The following is a 23,216-nucleotide window of genomic DNA, read 5'->3' as shown; positions in this document are numbered from 1 at the left end:
CCTAAACAGTTCCATGCTTCCACAGGTATGTCATCTGGACCAACAGCCATTCCATTCTTCATCCTCTTCATAGCTATCCTTACTTCCTCCTTGCTAATCCACTGCACTTCATGATTCACTATCCACACATCATCCAATCTTCTCTCCCTCTCATTCTCTTCATTCGTCAACCCCTCAAAGTACTCTTTCCATCTGCTCAACAAACTCTCCTTGCTTGTGAGTACATTTCCCTCACTATCCTTTATCACCCTTACCTGCTGCACATCTTTACTAGCTCGGTCCCTCTGTCTAGAAAATCGGTACAGGTCCTTTTCTCTCTCCTTAGTGTCCAACCTTTTCTACAACTCTTCGTGCGCCTTATCCTTAGCCTTTGCCACCTTTCTCTTTGCCATGCACCTCATCTCCTTATACTCTTGTCTACTTTCTTCATCTCTTTGACAATCCCACTTCTTTTTTGCCAACCTCTTTCTCTGTATACTCACCTGTACTTCTTCATTCCACCACCAGATCTCCTTGTCCTCCTTCCTCTTTCCAGATGTCACACCAAGCACCTTTCTAGCCATCTCTCTTACTAGCTCTGCTGTAGTTACCCAGCTATTTGGTAACTCTTCACTGCCACCCAGTGCCTGTCTTAACTCTTCCCTGAATATCACCTCATAATTACCCTTTTTCAATTTCCATCATTTGATTCTTGGTGCTGCCCTCACACTCATCCTCCTCTTCTTGATCACCAATTTCATCCTACAAACCACCATCCTATGCTGGTCTCCAATCTCCTTCAGACTGGCCCTTCTACATAAAATATAATCCACCTGTGTGCATCTTCTTCCACTCTTTCATGTCACGCTATGCTCCTCCCTCTTGTTAAAATACTTAATCTGAAGTAGGCAGACTTCATTCGTCTGCAACCTGTGGGTATCGGATCCGATCTCGGATCCGAGCCGGCAATTCAAAAGCTTAGGCTCCGAGCTCCTAGCTCCTCCCTCTTACCCATAACCCCTTGCCAAGCCCTGACTGACCTCAGATTTCGTTTGCCGCTTTTCAAGAAGCAACGGAATTCTAGAGCTCCTGGCGTGGTTTGAGATAAGTGTAGTTTTTCTGACAGGAAAATTTTTCAAATTCTCTATTTTTGTTATTAATATAGTTAGAGTTGTGTGTGGTTAAGGCTTTCCTCCCTCTTTAGTTAATTTTTCTCGGGTTTTCGTAGTTTGTTTGTGTGTGTGTGTGTGTGTGTTTAGGCCTTAGGTGTAATGTCTGAAGCCCCTAAGGCTGTTTTTTCGAAATGTACCGAGTGTGGCCATAAGCTGTCCCCAGCAGATGGCCACACTCGTCAGATCTTGGGGTTGAACACCTGTCTCCTGGATGTACCATTTGTGCAGGGTACAACCCCCGGGCTTTAAGGGAACGGAGGACAAAGTTGGTGCCGGCGGGTCTTTTACCCCAGATACTGCTTCGGCCTCTGCCCCTCCAGTCAGCAACCTGTTGCTGTGAGTTCTCCCCTCCGGCTGGGACTCAACCTCCCTTAAAGTTGCCGGAGGAAGGATTCTTCTAGGGAGAGACAGAAGGAGAGGCACAGGGAGAAGCACCACAAGAGGAGAGCAGCTTCCAGTTCGGCTCCTCCATCTAAGCGCTTCCCCTGTGCCTTCTAGCTTTCCTCCTCCTCGGCTCCACTCCCTCGGTTCTCTCCTGGACCCGAGGAGGAGGAGGCTAGCCCTTCCAGGAGGTCACCGAGGCGGCTCTCTAGGTCCGCCGGTGGCCTCCTCTAGATCGACCTTTTCTATGAGCGAAGCTGATATGGACGGATGATGAGGAAATTCATCCAGGCCCAAATGCAAATGGGAGTGCTCCTAGCCCCCAACCGGGAGGGCTTCGACCCCTTTTTTTCGCCCCTTAGCTCCTTCTCCGACCCATACCACGGGTGCGGAGCTATCGGCGCCGTGCAGATTTGGATCCGGGGTGGGTCGGATCCGATAGGTCGGCGCACCTCGGATCCGTCCCATCCCTTGAGTGCTTGTGCCGGACCCGACCTCTCGGAGCCGAGGGCCGAGCCTCGGATCGAGGGAGCTGGTGTGTCTTCGGCTCCATCCAGGTCGGAGCACACTGGTCTCTCGGATCCAACGGTTTCGGCTCCGACTCTGATCCGTCGTCGGATCCGAGTGGGGTCGGCTCTCGGGGCTTAGAAGCTGGCTCCCCTCGGCTTTCAACGTTATGGAAAGGGCACTGTCGAGGACATCCGGACCCCGGTCCTGCCACGGCTCCATCCGCACTCCATTGCAGTTGGGCCAGGCCCCCACCAGCCGGTCCCAGGGACAGCCGCCTCGATGTCCCAAGTGGTTCCCTTGGAACATCCATCTGCTGAAGAGTACTCCTCGGACAGCCCCGATGAAGTACCTCGGGCGCAAGTGCAAGAGGAGGCACATGGACTCCCTGAGTCCGTCACTGAAGACACGGACTTGGATGAAGGGGAAGGCTCCCCTAGGTCACCCTCTGAGGACGTCTCATTTGGAGACATCATGGAGATGTTAAGGATCGGGGGGGGTGGTCTGCTCCCAAGGCTTCTTCGGACGAGTCTGTGTTCTTGGAGGCATTCAAGGCGGGCCCTTCTACCTCTTGGGTGTCCCCTCCTGCTGACCCCCTGGTAGATCTTATATCTATCAGGGCGTGGAAGGATCCGGACACCATTGAGCCTATCCCTAAGCGCCCGGACCGCATTCTTTCTCCTCCATCAGACCGCACCCACTGGAGTAAGGGTCCCCCAGTAGATGCCATGATGATGGCTGCAGCCACGAAGAGGGAATTGGCCCAGGAGAGTCCCTCCGTCCATCCTCCGGGCAAGGAGTCCCGTTCAATGGATCGCATTGGGAAGCGAGTTTTTAGTTCAGCGACCTTCTCCTTGAGAGCGCTGAACTACATGGCACATGTCATTAGGATGCAGCGAGATCTGATTAAAGAATACGCTGCGTCTCCCCCGGAGTCCATCTCGAGTGAGGATAAACAGGTTTACTCCACCCGAATGGCCACTCTCAGATCTGTATCCAATACATCTATGCGGCTGCTGTCTCATGCTACTGAGGGAGCCGCTAGAGCCAGCGGAGCAGGCCTTGTCATGAGGCGACAGGCCTGGCTCCGCCATTGTGATTTTGCTGAGCCCTTCAAGGCGACCTTCGAATGCCCCTTTCGATGGTTCTGCCTTGTTTGGCAAGACTGTTCGCGAGACATTAGTCCAGAGCGAAAAGGACGGGAAGACGCTGTCTGCCGTCGGAGTCCGCTTCTTAGCTCCCCAGAGGTCCTTCTCTAAGAACCAAAGGGACAGAAGAAGATGTGGTTCCGGAAGTCGCAGCAGTCCCAACCTGCTCCGGATAACCAGTCCTTCCGTGGCAGAGGAGGACGGGGAGGTCGTCGTGCCAGAGGCAGGGGGGCTCCTGGCAATTTTGGGTCCAGAGAACCTTCTCTGAGAGACCCACGCAGCAGCCCTGAAGGGTTGCCCGGCTGTCCGTCTCTGGAGGCAGTCGGGGGCGGTTTCGATGCACCTGACTTCTTGGGAGTCCATAACAACAGACAGTTGGGTGCTTGACTTATATCCAGAGGATATTCAATACCCTAATCAAGATTCCCAAATCTCGCAGCCTCCCAGATGTTCCACCCGACCAAAGGCGGCAGCTCTCGAAATCGAGCAGCTGCTAGGAAAAGAGCCATCCAGTGCGTCCCCAGATCAAGCGGATTAGGGTTTTACTCCAGGTTCTTTTTGGTGCCAAAGAAGAGGGGGGACTTAAGACCAATTTTAGACCTTTCCCTGTTGAACCTGTCAGTAACCAAGCAAAAGTTCCGGATGGTCACCCTGCAATCTATACTCCCCTTTTGAGGAGAACGACTGGATGTGTTCCATAGACCTCAAGGATGCGTACTACCACATTCGGATGGACAGACGATCCAGGAGGTTTCTTCGCTTCGGCTGGGAGCCAGTCATTATCAGTTCAGGGTCCTCCCTTTGGTCTCACCTCAGCCCCAGGGTGTTTACCAAGGTGTTAGAGGTGGTAGCGGCCCACCTGAGGCTCCAGGGATTACAGGTCTTTCCGTACCTGGACGACTGGCTCCTGACGGCATCATCAAGGCATCTTCTGTGCTCAGCCAGGGATTACTTCCTTCAACTAGCACCAAGGCTGGGCATCACGATCAACTGGGAGAAATCTTTTCTGAATCCAACTCAAATTATAGATTTCATAGGAGGAAGACTAGACACCAGATCAATGCGAGCCTTCCTCACCCCAGACCGTATCGTCAGCCTGAGGTGTCATGTGACAGCAATCCTTCAACCTTCTCCGACTGCAGCTTCGGTCCTGAGGGCCCTAGGTTCTATGGCGGCAGCTATCCCGCTTCTAATTCATGCCCGTTTACGCATGCGGGTTCTTCAATGGACCCTTCAAGTTCAGTGGTCTCCTCTTTGTTCGTCTCTAAACGCTCCGATTGCAGTCAGCAGAGCGTGCAGGGACTCCCTTCTATGGTGGCTTCTTTCTCCGGAGCCCCTAGCAGGAAGACCCTTTTGCGCTGCATTTCCCCGAGCCACAGTGACCACGGACGCTTCTTGCCTCGGGTGGGGGGGGCATTCTGCGGGAAAGATTGTCCAAGGCACGTGGAATCCCACAGAGACGTCATTGCATATAAATGTCCTGGAAATGAGGGCGGTGCTCCTAGCGTTGCAAGCACTTCACCACATTCTTCCTACAGGGACTATTGCGATTCAGACAGACAACATGTCTGTAGTCTGGTATATCAACAAGCAGGGAGGAACCAGGTCTTACCAGCCTTTGTCGAGAGGCCATGAGAGTCTGGGAATGGGCAATTTCCACCAAACACTTTCTGATAGCAACGCACATTCCGGGAAAGTCCAACATCCTTGCGGACAAGCTCAGTCGCACCATCCTTTCTCCACATGAGTGGTCCCTCAATCTTCAAGTAGCGAAGAAGATTTTTGCCGTTTGGGGGCAACCCTGTTGCGATCTTTTTGCTTCTCCCTCAAACGCCAAATGCGACAATTTCTTCGCTCTGCTTCCCCACCAGGAGTTCGAGGATGCTCTGGTGCATGCTTGGCCTCGGTCTCCTTTATGCCTACCCTCCACTTCCTCTGATGCAGAGGTTTCTGCAGAAAGCCAACAGTTTGGGGAGCAGAATGATTCTCATTGCCCCATTCTGGCCTCGACAACCTTGGTTCCCCTTCGTATGGTCTCACAAAATCAATCCACCATGGATTCTGGATCCAATTTCGGATCTCATCTCTCACCCTCTGGGAATGCCAGTTCCCAATCTAAGGACCCTGAAGTTGACAGCTTGGCTGCTCCAATTCCAACCTTAATTAGGACTCCGGTATCTCTTCACCGGTCAAAGCCATTTTGGTGGCTGCTCATAAACCTTCCACCAGACAGGTTTATCGGAGTAAATGGAAGAGGTTCTCTATATGGGCAGGACAGAGAACTGTGGATCCCTTTTCAGCACCTATCTCTGCGGTGCTAGATTTTCTAACAGACCTCTTTCATCAAGGGGCCAGTTCTTCCACGATTAAGGTACAATTGGCGGCTATCTCGCATTATCACATTGGCCAGGACACAGCTCCCCTTATGACAGCGAAATTATGCAAAACCTTTCTCAAAGGAGTTTTTTTGTTAAGGCCTCCAGTCAAGGAGGTTGTACCGCCTTGGGACTTGTCTTTAGTCCTGCAGGCCCTTACTGCTCCTCCCTTCGAGCCTGCAGCTTCTGCTGATTTAAAATTCCTTTCCTGGAAGACTGCCTTTCTGGTAGCTATCACTTCAGCCAGAAGGGTGTCTGAGCTTCAGGCTCTATGTGTCAAACCGCCTTATCTTTCTTTCTTCCCTGATAGGGTGTGCCTCAGGACCAATCCATCTTTTCTTCCGAAGGTCTCTTCTGAATCCAATATTAACCAGTCAATCAATTTGCCTGTCTTTTTCCCAAGTATTCAAACAAAGGAGAATACAAATTGCATTCATTGGATGTTCATAGACAATTACGTTTTATATTAACAGGACAGCTGGCCACAGGAAATCAGATCAGCTGTTCGTCTCCTTTGCTAAATTTGCTCTGGGTAAAGCAGTGTCTAAAGTCACTCTATCTAAATGGATTGCTAATTGCATTCTGCAGGCATATGACACTTCAGGCAGACCTGCTCCTCAGAGGGTTACGGCTCATTCTACTAGGGCAGTTTCTCGTCAGCCGCCTTTAAGTCCCGTGTTTCGTTGGATGATATCTGCGGCAGCTACTTGGGCCTCGCCTCATACTTTTATTTCTCATTACAAGGTGGATGTTGTTTCTAGAGGAAGAGCATCCTTTGGCTCAGCGGTGCTCGAACATCCTTCCATGACGGCCGCCCAAGATTCAGGTAGCTAGGGACTCTGTCCCACAGGTTGCAGACGAATGAAGTCTGCCTACTTCAGATTTAGAAGTTATGTACTCACCATAACGTTCCATCTGAGTAGGTGACTTCATTCGGATGCAACCATCCCCCCCTCCATCCCCCTGACCTTTATAGAGCGAGTATTTATGCTGTTTTAGTATACTGTGGTCAGTATTTTGAGGCAAACTCAATCTGAGGTCAGTCAGGGCTTGGCAAGGGGTTATGGGTAAGAGGGAGGAGCTAGGAGCTCGGAGCCTAAGCTTTTGAATTGCCGGCTCGGATCCGAGATCGGATCCGATACCCACAGGTTGCATCCGAATGAAGTCACCTACTCAGATGGAACGTTATGGTGAGTACATAACTTCTAATTCATCACAGCCATGTCCATCCTTTTTTGCAAAATTCACTACCATCTGACCTTCTGCATTCCTTTGTTTAACACCATACCTACCCATCACTTCCTCATCCTCTCTGTTCCCTTCACCAACATGCCCATTGAAATCTGCTCCAATCACCAGTCTCTCACCCTTGGGTACAGTCATCACCACTTCATCCAACTCACTCCAAAATTTTTCTTTCTCATCCATCGCACACCCAACTTGTGGAGCATATACACTAACAACATTCATCATTACACCATCAATTTCCAGCTTCATAAACATCACTCTATCCAACACTCTTTTCACCTCCAAAAACACTCTTAGCATACTGTTCCTTCCGGATAATGTCTACAACATTTCTCCTCCCATCCACACCATGATAAAACAATTTGAAACCACCCCTGATACACCTAGCCTTGCTCCCCTTCCATCTGGTCTCTTGCACACACAATATACCAACCTGCCTTCGGTCCATCATATCAGCTAGCTCTCTCCATATACCATTCATACTGCCAACATTCAAAGTTCCGACCCTCAATATCACAGTCCTATCCTTTACCTGCCTTCAGGCATGCCTTCCCCCTCTTCTCCTGCTTCGGCCAACAGTAGCCCAATTTCCGCCAGCACCCTGTTGGCCAACAGTACTGGTGGTGGTCATTGTTAACCCATGCCTCAACTGATCCGGTATGTATTTCTGTACTGTTGTCTGCATGTATGATTTGGCAAAACTTTATGCTGGAAGCCTTTCCTGATGCAACCCTCCCCATATATCTGTGCTTGGGACCGGCACAAAGAAATGCACTGGCTTGTGCATCCCCAGTGGCTGGGTTCTTTTAACATCTTGAGAGTACTTGGGCTTATTTTAGTTTTGCCTTGGACACTCTGAAAAGCATTGCTGCTTGGGTTACACTCTACCATTTATATTAGCATCAATTTTACTCAGTATAACTGGATACCCTTGTAAGTGCCTGATAGTATCTGACTGGTGGCAGTGTAGTTACCTTATTATCTGGGCATAAGGGGACACAGATATTAAATATGTGCCAGCCTTTCTCAGAAGTGTGCATGTATGAAAATTAAATTCCCAGATGTGGGTGTATCAGCTACAGAAATGGGACACACTGCTCTAAACTGAGTCTTGCTTGGGATCTGGAGATACAGAGAGTCCAATCCCAGGTCAGGGGTATGTTTCTTGTGTGCTCTTGGCGAAAGTTGTGCTTGATGCAGAGAGCTGCATTTGAAATACTGTCTAAATCCATTCCTGTCTTAGTGACTGTCTCTCACTGGTGCCAGTGGTGAGGATTGAGGCTCCTTGATAAATGGCCTGGGTAAAGAGGGCCCATCACAGGATCACTGATAAGTACACATGGTAGGTATGCGCACATGCTCCTATCTTCACATGGTAGGTAAGACCCCTAGCCTGCTCCTGTCTTCACATGTTAAGTATGCCCACATGCTCCTGTCTTCACATGGTAGGAATGTCATATGCTCCCATCTTCTTATGGTAGGTAGGACCCCCCAACATGATCCCAACTTCCCATGATAGGTATGCCCACATGCTCCCCCTTCACATGGTAGGTATGCCCAAATGATCCCATCTTCACATGGTAGGTATGCTCACATGCTCCTGTCTTCACATGGTAGGTATGCCCAAATGATCCCATCTTCACATGGTAGGTATGCTCACATGCTCCTGTCTTCACATGGTAGGTAGGACCCTCAGCATACTCCCAACTTCACATGGTAGTTAATCGCCCAGCCTGCTCCTGTCTTCACATTGTAAGTATGCCCACATACTCCCATCTTCACATGGTGGGTATGTCACACGCTGCCACCTTCATATGGTAGGCACGACCCCCAGCATACTCCCATCTTTACATAGTAGGTATGCCCACATGCTCCTGCCTTCACATGGTAGGCATTCCCACATGCTCCCATCTTCACATGGTAGGTATGCCCACATATTCTCATCTTCACATGGTAGGTAAGCCCCCCAGCCTGCTCCTGTCTTCACATGGTAGCTAAGCCTAAAAGCTCCCATCTAGATATGCCCACATGCTCCCATCTTCATATGGTAGATATGCCCACATGTACTCTTCTTCACATGGTGAGTATACCCACACAATCCCACCTTCATATGGTAGGTATGCCCACAAGCTCCCATCTTCATATAGTATGACCACATGCTCTTGTCTTCACATGGTAGGTATGGCCACATGCTCCTGTCTTCACATAGCAGTTATGCCCACATGCTCCCATCTTCACATGGTAGGTATGCCCACATGCTCTCATCTTCATATGGTCAGTATGCCCGCATGCTCCTATCTTCACATGGTAGGTATGCCCACATGTTCCTGTCTTCACATAGTAGGTATGCCCATATGCTCTCTTCTTCACATGGGAGGTACACTCAGGAGCACCCGTCATTCCTACCTGCACCATCAAGCACCTCAGTCCCTTTTCAGACTCAGGTTGTCTGGGCCATAGTCAAGAGTTTTATTTTTCTATGCTGCTGGTGGAGGCATGCAGGCCAGTACAAACCAGTTTTAGTGCACACTAATTGTAAAGCACTGATTCTAGTACTCATTAATTTTGAGCACAGTAGACCAGTTACTCACAATAATAATATGGGGCACACTAACTCTTGATACTCACTCTGAAACACAGTGAGGATGGTGCTCACTATGTCTGATACTTACTATGTATGACCCTTGCTATGTCCAGTACTTACTATGTCTGGTACTTGCTATGTCTGGTACGAGCTATAGCCACCACACTGTCTGGTGCTCACTATGTCCGGTATTTACTGTGTCTGACCCTTGCTATGTTCAGTACTCACTATAGCCAACACTCGCTATGTCTGGCACTTCCTATGTCTGGTATGCATTATATCCAGCACTTGCTATGTCTGGTACTTGCAATACTACTTCTGTTACAAAGTAAGTTTGGTACACAATAAACCTTCTATACTGTGTGTTAAGTAAATCACAGTGATGTAATGGTGACAAACAAGAAGTGTTCAAAGACAAGACATATGCAGACAATAACACTCAGAGCTGCAGACAATGACATTCAGAGCTGCTCTTCATACTGCAAACAAGTCATAAGTACAGAAGGCCTTTATTATGCATATTTATTTCACAGATGCCACATTCAGATAATGAGTCTCACATCTGTTTATTTGCACTCCATTTACCACAGTGTGAAATGAAAGTTATGCTGACCAGCAGCACTGTACACTGTTCCTTTAAATGGCACACTAGCACAATACACTGTTCCTTTAAATGGCGCACTAGCACAGTGCACTGTCCCTTTAAATGGCACACTAGCACAGTGCACCGTTCCTTTAAATGGCACACTAGCACAGTATACTATTCCTTTAAATGGCACACTAGCACAGTACACTGTGCCTTTAAATGGCACACTAGCACAATACGCTGTTACTTTAAATGGCACACTAGCACAGTACACTGTTCCTTTAAATGGCACAGTACACTGTTCCTTTAAATGGCACACTAGCACAGTATACTATTCCTTTAAATGGCACACTAGCACAGTACACTGTGCCTTTAAATGGCACACTAGCACAATACACTGTTCCTTTAAATGGCACACTAGCACAATATGCTGTTCCTTTAAATGGCACACTAGCACAGTACACTGTTCCTTTAAATGGCACAGTACACTGTTCCTTTAAATGGCACACTAGCACAGTATACTATTCCTTTAAATGGCACACTAGCACAGTACAATGTGCCTTTAAATGGCACACTAGCACAATACACTGTTCCTTTAAATGGCACACTAGCACAATATGCTGTTCCTTTAAATGGCACACTAGCACAGTACACTGTTCCTTTAAATGGCACACTCACCATCTCAAGGAAAGAAACCACACCAAGGAGAGTGATAGCAGGTGAGGCATACAGCAGAATGGCACTATGAATCCTACAGCTGAAGACACCATGGAAGATGATAAAAGGAGAATGTTACATCATTTAAAAGGTACACAGTGACACAGGCTGTGTGTACCTGTCCTGTAAAATGCAATATATACACACACACACACACACACACACACACACACACACACACACACACACACACACACACACACACACACATACACAGACACACACTCAAGTTGGGGTACATCATCACTTCCTCTATATACAACTCCAATCACTTTATATTTCTCTGAATTTATTGTAGTATTATTATATCCCACCTGGAGACAATATCAGCACTTTACAGGACATCCTATATTGGCTATCTGATAATGTTCACACACAAGACAATTATACTAGGTGATATTAACATCAAGTGGTCAAGTCTCACCTCTGAAGATGGGAGCATGTGACATACCTACCATGTGAAGACAGGAGCATGTGGGCATACTTACCATGTGAAGACGGGAGCAGGCTGGAGGACTTACCTACCATGTGAACATAGGAGCATGTGCGCATACCTACCATGTAAAGATGGGAGAATGTGGGCATACCTATCATGTAAAGATGGGAGAATGTGGGCATACCTATGATGTGAAAGTGGGAGTATGTAGGCATACCTACAGAACTACAGAATGAACTGGCACCCTACCTAAGTACCATTTTCAATCATTGCCTCACCTCAGGCTTTTTGCTCACTGAATGGTGCACCATGATGGTTATCCCACTCCACAAAAGGGGAGCCATGACGGACCCCGGGAATTACGTTAGCCTGACGAGCCTGGTCTGCAAGGCCATGGAACGTATTATCATGGAACTCATAAACAAAGACATTGGTAATCTCCAAACTCTGGATCCTACCCAGTTCAGATTTAAGGCAGATCATGTCTCCTAAACCTGATTGACTTCTTTGAAGTAGTCACCAAAGCCATAGATGAAGGTAAGGTGGTTCACACAGCTCATCTAGATCTTGCCAAGGCTTTCAACACCATCCCCCACTCTGGAATTATAGATAAGCTCACTAAACTAGGTATAAATCCCTATGTCACAAGATGGGTTGCCAACTAGCTCACGGACAGAACCCACACTGTGAAAGTAGCAGACTCCAAATCTGACTTCAGACCAGTGACAAGTGGAGTACCACAGGGTTCAGTCCTAGGTCCTCTCCTGTTTGGTATCTACTTCTCTGAAGTACAGGCTAACACAGAAGGTCTTTGGCTAACAAAGTTTGCAGATGACTGCAAACTAGAAGCCATAATCAAAACTCCTAACAATGTGGACATATTACAAAAGGGCCTTACGGAGACAAATGCCTGGTGTCAAAGCCATGGCCTGAAGCTCAATGCCAAAAAGTGTATTGTCATCCCCTTTGGTAAAAACTCTGCACCCATGAACTACCACATAGCTGGTAGTCTACTTAACGCCAAAGATGTGGTGAGACCTTGGGACACAGGTGGAAAGTAGTCTCTCCTTTGATAATCACATCGCCACAGTGGTCAGGAAATCCTTCTACATGGCTCACCTCATTACAAAATGTTTCTCCTCCAGAAAAAAAGAGGTCATTGTTCCCCTCTACTCATCACTCATTAGACCCATTATAGAGTACAATGCCCCTTTTGGTATGTACCTCAGAAGACATCTACACCAACTGGAAAGGCCACAGAAATATCTCACAAAAAGGATTACTGGCCTCAAACAGATGCCCTATGCAGACCGGCTCAAAAAACTCCAGCTTTATTCTGTCGCATATCGCCTACTCAGAGGCGATCTCTGCCTAACATACAAAGCTATGTCAAACCCAGAGCTGTTGGACATGCTCCACTTAAAGAAATCCCAATTCCTCCGAGCTACATGCTCTAGGGACCTAAACCTTGTCACCACAATAAACAGAACATGCTGGAGGGATAGATTCCTGTCCCAGAGACTTCTCATTCTCTGGAACAGACTACCTATCTATGTCAAACAGAGCTCCTCATTAGCACTCTTCAAGAAAAATCTTGATGATTGGATGGGAAATGGGAAATTCACCCCCGGGATCACATCTGTGGCTCTGCTCGACAGGGGCACAGGAAAATAATTTTCTTGGGTGGCGAAAGCCAGGGTACATTTTTGGCTAGGCTTATACAGGCCCTAGGGCCAATAGCCTAGTACCTACCTATGAACCTACCAGGTGAAGGTGGGAGAATGTGGGGATACCTACCATGTGAAGAGGGAGCATGTGGGCTTCCCTACCATGTGAAAGGGGGAGCATGTGGACATACCTGTCATGTAAAGATAGGAACATGTGCGGGGCCCTACCTACCATATGAAGGCGGGAGCATGTGACATATCTAACACGTGAAGACAGGAGCATGTGGGCATACTTCCCATGTGAAGACGGGGGCAGGCTGGGGATCTACCTACCATGTGAAGATGTGAGCATGTGGGCATACCTACCAGGTGAAGGTGGGAGCATGTATGCATACTTACCATGTAAAGATGGGAGCATGTGTTCATAACCTGCCATGTGAAGGTGGGAGCATGTGGGCATACTTACCATCTAAAGAAGGGAGCCTGCTGGGGGATGTACCTACCATGTGAAGGTGGGAGCATGTGACATACCTACCCTGTGAAGACGGGAGAATGTGGGCATAACTACCACGTGAAGACAGGAGTATGGGAGCATAACTACCATGTGAAAGTGGGAGGATGTAAGCATACCTACCAGGTGAATGTGGGGGAACGTGGGCATACCTACCATGTGAAGATTGGAGCATGTGGGCTTACCTACCATGTGAAGATGGGAGCATATGGGCATACCTACCATATAAAAGTGGGAGCATGTGGGCATACCTACTAGTTAAAGATGGGAGCATTTGGGCATACCTACCAGGTGAAGATGGGAGCATGTGGGCTTACCTACCATGTGAAGATGGGAGCATGTGGGCATACCTACCATATAAAAGTGGGAGCATGTGGGCATACCTACTAGGTAAAGATGGGAGCATTTGGGCATACCTACCAGGTGAAGATGGGAGCATGTGGGCATACCTACCAGGTGAAGATGGGAGCATGTGGGCATACATACCATGTGAAGATGGGAGCATGCTGGGGGTCCTGCCTACCATATGAAGCTGGGTGCATGTGACATACTTACCATGTAAAGACAGGAGCATGTGGACATACTTACCATGTGAAGACAGAAGTAGACCTGGGGGTTACCTACCATGTGAAGATGAGAGCATGTGGGCATACCTACCATGTGAAGATGGGAGCATGTGGGCATACCTATCATGTTAAAGTGGGAACATGCAGGCATACTTAGATGGGAGCTTGTAGGCTTAGCTACCATGTGAAGACAGAAGCAGGCTGGGAGGCTTACCTACCATGTGAAGATGAGAATATGTGGGCATACCTACCATGTGAAGACAGGAGCTTGTGAGCATACCTACCATGTAAAAGTGGGAGCATGTGAGCATACCTACAATGTGAAGATGGGAGCATTTGGGCATACCTACCATGTGAAGGGGTGAGCATGTGGGCATACCAATCATGTGAGGTTGGAAGCATGTTGGGGGTCCTACCTACCATATGAAGATGGGAGCATGTGGCATACCTACCATGTGAAGACAGGAGCATGTGGGCATACTTACCATGTGAAGACAGGAGCAGGCTGGGGGGCTTACCTGCCATGTGAAGATAGGAGCATGTGGTAATACTTACCATGTGAAGATGGGAGTATGTTGGCATACTTACCATGTGAAAGTGGGAGCATGTAGGCATACCTACCATGTGAAGATAGAAGCACGTAGATACACTTATGTGAAGATGGGAGCATGTGGGCATACATACGATGTGAAAGTGGGAGCATGTAGGCATACCTACCAGGTGAAGGTGGGAGAATGTGGGGATATCTACCTTGTGAAGAGGGAGCATGTGGGCTTACCTACCATGTGAAAGGGGGAGCATGTGGACATACCTGCCATCTAAAGATAGGAACACGCGCGGGGTCCGACCTATCATATGAAGGCAGGAGCATGTTACATACCTACCATGTGAAGACAGGTGTATGTGGGCATACTTCCCATGTGAAGACGGGGGCAGACTAGGGGGCTTACCTACCATGTGAAGATGTGAGCATGTGGGCATACCTACCAGGTGAAGGTGGGAGCATGTGTGCATATCTACCATGTGAAGATGGAAGCGCATGGGCATACCTACCATGTGAAGATGGGAGCATGTGTTCATAACCTGCCATGTGAAGTTGGGAGTATGTGGGCATACTTACCATCTAAAGAAGGGAGCTTGCTGGGGTTCCTACCTACCATGTGAAGGTGGGAGCATGTGACATACCTACCATGTGAAATTGGGAGCATGTGAGCATAACTACCATGTGAAGACAGGAGTATGTGAGCATAACTACCATGTGAAAGTGGGAGGATGTAGGCATACCTACCAGGTGAAGGTGGGGGAATGTGGGCATACCTACCATGTGAAGATAGAAACATGTAGGCATACCTACCATGTGAAGATAGAAGCACGTGGATACACTTATGTGAAGATGGGAGCATGTGGGCATACCTATGATGTGAAAGTGGGAGCATGTAGGCATACCTACCAGGTGAAGGTGGGAGAATGTGGGGATACCTACCATGTGACGAGGGAGCATGTGGGCTTATCTACCATGTGAAAGGGGGAGCATGTGGACATACCTGCCATGTAAAGATAGGAACATGTGCAGGGTCCTAACTACCATATGAGGGCGGGAGCATGTTACATACCTACCATGTGAAGACAGGAGCATGTGGGCATACTTCCCATGTGAAAACGGGGGCAGGCTGGGGGACTTACCTACCATGTGAAGATGTGAGCATGTGGGCATACTTACCAGGTGAAGGTGGGAGCATGTGTGCATATCTACCATGTGAAGATGGAAGCACATGGGCATACTTACCATGTAAAGATGGGAGCATGTGTTCATAACCTGCCATGTGAAGATGTGAGCATGTGGGCATACATACCATGTGAAGATGGGAGCATGTTGGCATACCTACCATGTGAAGATGGGACCATGCTGGGGGTCCTACCTACCATATGATGGTGTGAGCATGTGACATACCTACCATGTGAAGGTGGGAGCATGTGACATACCTACCATGTGAAGACTGGAGCATGTGGGCATAACTACCATGTGAAGACAGGAGTGTGTGAGCATGACTACCATGTGAAAGTGGGAGGATGTAGGCATACCTACCAGGTGAAGGTGGGGGGATGTGGGCATACCTACCATGTGAAGATAGAAGCACGTGGGCATGCCTAGCATGTAAAGATGGGAGCATGTGGGCATACCTACCATGTGAAGATGAGAGCATGTAGGCTTACCTACTATGTGAAGATGGGAGCATGCTGGGGGTCCTACCTTCCATGTGAAGGTGGGAGCATATGGGCATACTTACCATGTGAAGACAAGAGCAGGCTGGGGGTCTTACCTACCATGTGAAGATCTGAGCATGCTGGGGGCTGATGGCAGGAGCATGTGGGATACTTACCATGTGAAGATTGGAGCATGTGGGCATACGTACCATGTAAAAGTGGGAGCATGTGGGCATACCTACCATGTGAAGATGGGAGCAGGTGGGCATACCTACCATGTGAAAGTGGGAGCATGTAGGCATACCTACCATGTGAAGATAGAAGCACGTGGATACACTTATGTGAAGATGGGAGCATGTGGGCATACCTACCATGTGAAGATGGAGCATGTTGGCATACCTACCATGTGAAGATGGGACCATGCTGTGGATCCTACCTACCATATGAAGGTGGGAGCATATGACATACCTACCATGTGAAGAGGGAGCATGTGGGCTTATCTTCCATGTGAAGATGGGAGCAGGCTGGGGGTCTTACCTACCATGTGAAGATGGGAGCATGCTGGGGGTTGATGGCAGGAGCATGTGGGCATACCTACCATGTGAAGATTGGAGCATGTGGGCATACCTACCATGTAAAAGTGGGAGCATGTGGGCATACCTACCAGGTAAAGATGAGAGCATTTGGGCATACCTACCAGATGAATATGGGACCATATGGGCATACCTAACATGTGAAAGGGGGAGCATGTGGGCATACCCACGATGTGAAGATGGGAGCATGCTGGGGGTCCTATCTACTATATGAAGCTGGGAGCATGTGACATACTTACCATGTGAAGACAGGAGCATGTGAACATACTTACCATATGAAGATTTAAACAGACTTGGGGGGGTTACCGACCAAGTGAAGATGGAAGCATGTGGGCATACCTACCATGTGAAGATGGGAGCATGTGGGCATATCTACCATGTTAAAGTGGGAGCATGTAGGCATACCGACCAGGTGAAGGTGGGAGCATTTGTGCATACCTACTATGTGAAAATAAAAGCATGTGGGCATACCTACCATGTGAGAGTGGGAGCATGTAGACATACCTACCAGGTGAAGGTGGGAGAATGTGGGCATACCTACCATGTGAAGATGGAGCATGTTGGCATACCTACCATGTGAAGATGGGACCATGCTGGGGATCGTACCTACCATATGAAGGTGGGAGCATATGACATACCTACCATGTGGAGATAGGAGCATGTGGGCATACATATAATGTGAAGATGGGAGCAGGCTTGAGGGGGTACCTACCATATGAAGATGGGAGCATATGGGCATACCTACCATGTGAAGATGGGAGCATGTGGGCATGCCTACTTTGTGAAGATGGGAGCAGTGGGCATACTTGCCATGTGAAGATGGGAGCAGTGGGCATACTTGCCATGTGAAGATGGGAGCATGTGGACATACCTACCATATGAAGATAGATGTATGTGGGCATACCTACCATGTGAAGATGGGAGCATGTTGGCATACCTTCCATGTGAAGATGGGACCATGCTGGGGGTCCTACCTACCATATGATGGTGGGAGCATATGACATACCTACCATGTGAAGATGGGAACATGTGGGCATACCTACCATGTGAAGATGGGAGCATGTGGGCATACCTACCATGTGAAAGTGGGAGCATGTAGGCATACCTATGAGGTGAAGGTGGGAGCATGTTGGCATACCTACTGTGTGAAAATAGAGGGTGGGAGCATGTCGGTATACGTACTGTGTGAAAATAGAAGCATGTGGGCATACCTACCATGTGAAGATGGCAGCATGTGGGCACACCTACCATGTGATGGTGGAAGCATGTGGGCATATTTACCATGTGAAGATGGAAGCCTGCTGGGGGTCCTACCTACCGTGTGAAACTGGGAGTGTATGACATACCTACCATGTGAGGATGGGAGCATGTAGGCATACCTACCAGCTGAAGGGAGAATGTGGTCATACCTACCATGTGAAGATGGGAGCATATGGGCATACCTACCATGTAAAGATGGGAGCATGTGGGCTTACCTACCATGTGAAGATGGGAGCATGTGGGCATACCTATCAGGTGAAAATGCGAGCATGTGGGCATACCTACCATGTGAAGGTGGGATCATGTGGGTATACCTACCATGTGAAGACTGAGCATGTGGGCATACAAACCATGTGATAATGGCAGCATGTGGGCATACCTACCAGGTGAAGATGGGAGCATAAAAGTGAACAAAGTAATCCAAAACCGGTTGAACTGTTTATTCCAAATTGAATGTCAAACTAAGCGCTTTCACCCAACTATTCCGTGGGTTTCGTCAGAGATAAAAATACACCATTACTGTTCTCATTAAATACAAATAACAGTCACCTGTGTCCAATCACATAACTGCTTCAATTACTTATAAAATTCTTAGCAATCAATTCATAAAGTTACATAACATACAACGCCTCAATACATTGTATAAAATTCATTGCAGATACTGGACTACTTGAACAAAATGGCAGATATGCTAAACGACAGTGAAACATAGGAGAAAGTTTCAAGATACGAGATGATTAGAGCACACACCAAGGTGGATTGGCAATTATATGATTATCTTATGGAGGGTGTGATAAACAAGGAGGAATATAATTATTTACTTGTAGAACATCCGAGCACACCTTCTATATCTGGTATACCGAAGATCCACAAAAATGTCAGCAACCCCCCGTTTAGACCCATAGTGTCAGCAAAGGGATCTAAATTAGAAGCCATGGCTCACTACATAGATAAGAATTGTAAAGATATTTTAAAGAAATTACCTCACATTCTAAAGGACTCATGGCATTGCTTGGAGTTGGTAAAGGAAAAGTTGCCTTTTATAAATCAAGACACCATTATGGTAACAATAGATATAATTAATTTGTTTTCAGTGATACCCCATGAACAGGGTTTGCAAATGTTTAAAGCAAGTCTAGAGGCTTTTAGTGACTTACATACTGTTAAGCGAAGATTATTAGTAGAAATGATGGAGATCATTTTAACAAACAATTATTTTTTGTTGGAGGGTGAATTTTTTAAACAAATTTCGGGTGTAGCCATGGGGGCAAGATGCGCGCCAATACACACAAATTTAGTTTTGGCACAATGGGAAGTGCAATGGATATTTGTTAGCAAGTTTTGGTCTAAGATAACAGCATACCTAAGGTTTTTGGATGATATAATAATTTTTTGGAAAGGAAAAATGAAGAGATTGTAGATTTTGCAACTTATTTGGAAACAACTACTAGCTTCTTAAGATTCACATATAAAACACACAAGGAGAGTTGTGAATATTTGGACATTAAATTTCAGAAGAAGGAGTATGGGATAATAGAGTTGAATATTTATAGGAAAAAGACATACTCAAATTCCTTTTTGCACTTCGATAGCTGTCACCTGTACTTTCAAAATAAGAATCTAGTTAAGGGCCAAATGGTTAGACTATCCAGGATAATAAGCAACAATGTGGTATTCAACAATGAGGTAGACACACTGATGGAAATGTTTCAAGATAGAGGCTACCCACAATATTTATTATCTGAAATGAAGAAAAAAGTGATTGTCAAAAGGACCAAGAATTTCAAACCAATTTTAAGGTTTGGAATGAACGTGGATGTAAGTAAAAAAAGAGAGTAGGATTGAAGCATTAATATTACCATTTAATGAAAACACAAGAGTAGTTTTCAATACAATAAAGGAAACATGGGAAAAAATATTTAGCAATAAATTGGATATTATGAATATTTTAGGTAAAGGTCCTAATATAACATATAGTAGGGGAAAGAACCTGAAGGAATATTTTGAAAGTAACAACATTAATCAACCATATAGGAATTCAAGAATGAAGAAATATGGGTTATGTAGAACTTGTAGGTTTATTAACGACGGTCCCTATGTTATGGTACAGAATTTCAACAGATCCATTAGATGTCCTGGACATGTCAGTTGTAACACTAAGATGGTGGTATACCTAGCAACTTGTTTATCATGTCCAGCATTTTATGTAGGTAAAACCATTAGGAAATTAAGAGAGCGTATTATGGAACACAATAGGGACATTAAAAATAAGAAGGTAACTAGTTCTTTATATCTACACAGTATCAAATGTGAGGATTTTAAAAGGTTTATATTTTTTGTAGTTGACAGGATCCCAAACAACATCAATAATGAGGGGGATGTGAACAACTTACTAGAAATGAAGGAATGTTTGTGGCAACTTAGACTTAATGCCAACAATATGCCAGGTATCAATGAACACATCTCCATTTCTAGTATATTAAAATACAAATCATATTGCATTTAATCTGTCAATGTATTTATGGTTAGGTGGAGGTTATTTATTCAACAACTACAATTTTTACTATATTTAAAATATTTATATATTTTATGAAACATTTTGTAATGTACATATAGATGAATTTTGAATATTAAGACTTATTTATAATTTGATATAGGGTTGTTTGTATTTATTGCAAAGTATTTTTTAGTTTTTGAACAGTTAATTATGTAAGGGTCACTTACATGTGTTATTAAACAACAGTTTTTAGTATCTGCAATGAATTTTATTCAATGAATTGAGGCGTTATATGTTATGTAACTTTATGAATTGATTGCTAAGAATTTTATAAGTAATTGAAGCAGTTATGTGATTGGACACAGGTGAATGTTATTTGTATTTAATGAGACAGTTCAACCGGTTTTGGATTTCTTTGTTCACTTTTATTCTAGTTTTGAGTGATTTATTTTTGTGAAGATGGGAGCATGCTGGGGGTCCTATCTACCATGTGAAGGTGGGAGCATGTGACATACCTACCATGTGAAGATGGAAGCATGTAGGCATACCTACTAGCTGAAGGTGGGAGAATGTAGGCATACCTACCATGTGAAGATGGGAGCATATGGGCACAACTACCATGTGAAGGTGGTGGAATGTGGGCATACCTACCATGTGAAGATAGAAGCATATGGGCATACCCAGCATTTAAAAATGGGAGCATGTGGCTATACCTGCCATGTGAAGATGCGAGCATGTGGGCATACTTAGCATGTGAAGATGGGAGCATGTGGGCATACCTACCATGTGAAGAATGGAGCCTGCTGGGGGTCCTACCTACCATGTGAAGGTGGGAGCGTGTGACATACCTACCAGGTGAAGGTGGGAGAATGTGGGCATACCTACCATGTGAAGATGGGAGCATGTGGGCATATCTACCAGATGAAGATGGGATCAGGTGGGAATACCTACCAGATGAAAATGTGATCATGTGGGAATACCTACCAGATGAAGATGAGAGCATGTGGATATACCTGCCAGATGAAGATGGGAACGTGGGCATACCTACCATATTAAGATGGGAGCATGCATACCTACCATGTGAAGAGAGAAGCACGTGGGCATACCTACCAGGTGAAGATGGGAGTATGTGTGCCTATCTACTATGTGAAGATGGCAGCATATGGGCATACCTACAATGTGAAGATGGGAGCATGTGGGCATACCTACCACGTGAAGATGGGAACATGTGGGCATACCTACCATGTGAAGATGGGAGCATGTGGGCATACCTACCATGTGAAGAGAGAAGCATGCGGGCATACCTACCAGGTGAAGATGGGAGTATGTGTGCCTACCTACTATGTGAGGATTGGAGTATGTGGGCTTACTTACCATGTGAAGATGGGAGCATGTGGGCATACCTACCAGGTGAAGATGGAAGCATGTGGGCATACCTACCAGGTGAAGTTGGGAGCATGCTGGGGGATCCTACCTACCATATGAAGGTGGGAGCATGTGGGTTTACCCACCATGTGATGATGGGAGCATGTGGGCATACCTAATATGCGAAAAAGGAAGCATGCTGGGAGTCCTACCTACCATATGAAGGTGGTAGCATGCGGGCTTACCTATCATGTGATGATGGGAGCATGTGGGCATACCTACCAGCTGATGATGGGATAATGTGGGCATACCATGTGAAGATGGGAGCATGCTGGGGCATTCTACCTACCATATGAAGATGGAAGCATGGGGGCTTACCTACCATGTGAAGATGGGAGCATGCTGGGGGTCCCACCTACCACGTGAAGGTCAGAGCATGTGGGCATACCTACCATGTGAAGATGGGAGCATGTGGGCTTACCTACCAGGTGAAGATGGGAGCATGTGGCATATCTACCGGGTGAAGATGGGAGCCTGCTGGGGGTCTATCTAATGGAGATCTGGAGTATATATCAGGATGAGGGCTGGGTGGACAGAGAAGGCACAGCCACCCTGTGGGCATGTAACACACTCAGTCTATTGCCCTCTTGGCCTGAAGTGATGACACCAGCACATAGAGAAGGGATGATAGAGCTATAAAAAACATGACAAGCTGCAGTATGACATCTCCTGCCTCTGTCATCTCTTACTATTTCCCATGAGCCTGTGTTTGTAGAAGGAACACTCCATGCTCATGTGATATCTCAGGAGGGGCACCCTCTGTGAAGAATTTTTAGGATGGGACATGTGCAGGTGTTAGGGGCCATTATGGCTGAACCTCAGTGGAGGCAGTCCCAAAAGTGATGTAAAAAAACCCCACTAATCTGTACTAGACATGGACAGGATGCCAGACACATCACCTGAATTACATATGCATCATAACCTATGTCTTCTAGGAGACCAGATTAATACTATACGTTGTATAATAGTACTATACGTTGTATAACAGTACTATACATTGTATAACAGTACTATACGTTGTATAATAGTACTCATTAGGCAGGATTCTGAAGTTGTTTAACACCATTGTATAGACTGGTATAACAGTACTATACGTTGTATAACAGTACTATACTTTGCATAACAGTACTATACGTTGTATAACAGTACTATACATTGTATAACAGTACTATACGTTGTATAATAGTACTCACTAGGCAGGATTCTGAAGTTGTTTAACACCATTGTATAGACTGGTATAACAGTACTATACGTTGTATAACAGTACTATACGTTGTATAACAGTACTATACGTTGTATAACAGTACTATACATTGTATAACAGTACTATACGTTGTATAATAGTACTATACGTTGTAT

General features: G+C 46.4%; 1 protein-coding gene across 1 annotated transcript in view; it reads left to right on the top strand.

Moving 5' to 3' along the window:
* Window positions 1-23,216, top strand: part of LOC122790051 (exocyst complex component 1-like) — a gene marked incomplete in the record, with an annotated part of 2,315,969 nt that overhangs the window by 1,021,987 nt on the left and 1,270,766 nt on the right.

Source organism: Protopterus annectens, chromosome 15.part0, assembly GCF_019279795.1.
Source record: "Protopterus annectens isolate FY-2018-M chromosome 15.part0, PAN1.0, whole genome shotgun sequence".
Lineage (NCBI taxonomy): Eukaryota > Metazoa > Chordata > Ceratodontiformes > Protopteridae > Protopterus > Protopterus annectens.
This window is presented reverse-complemented; position numbering and strand designations above follow the sequence as displayed.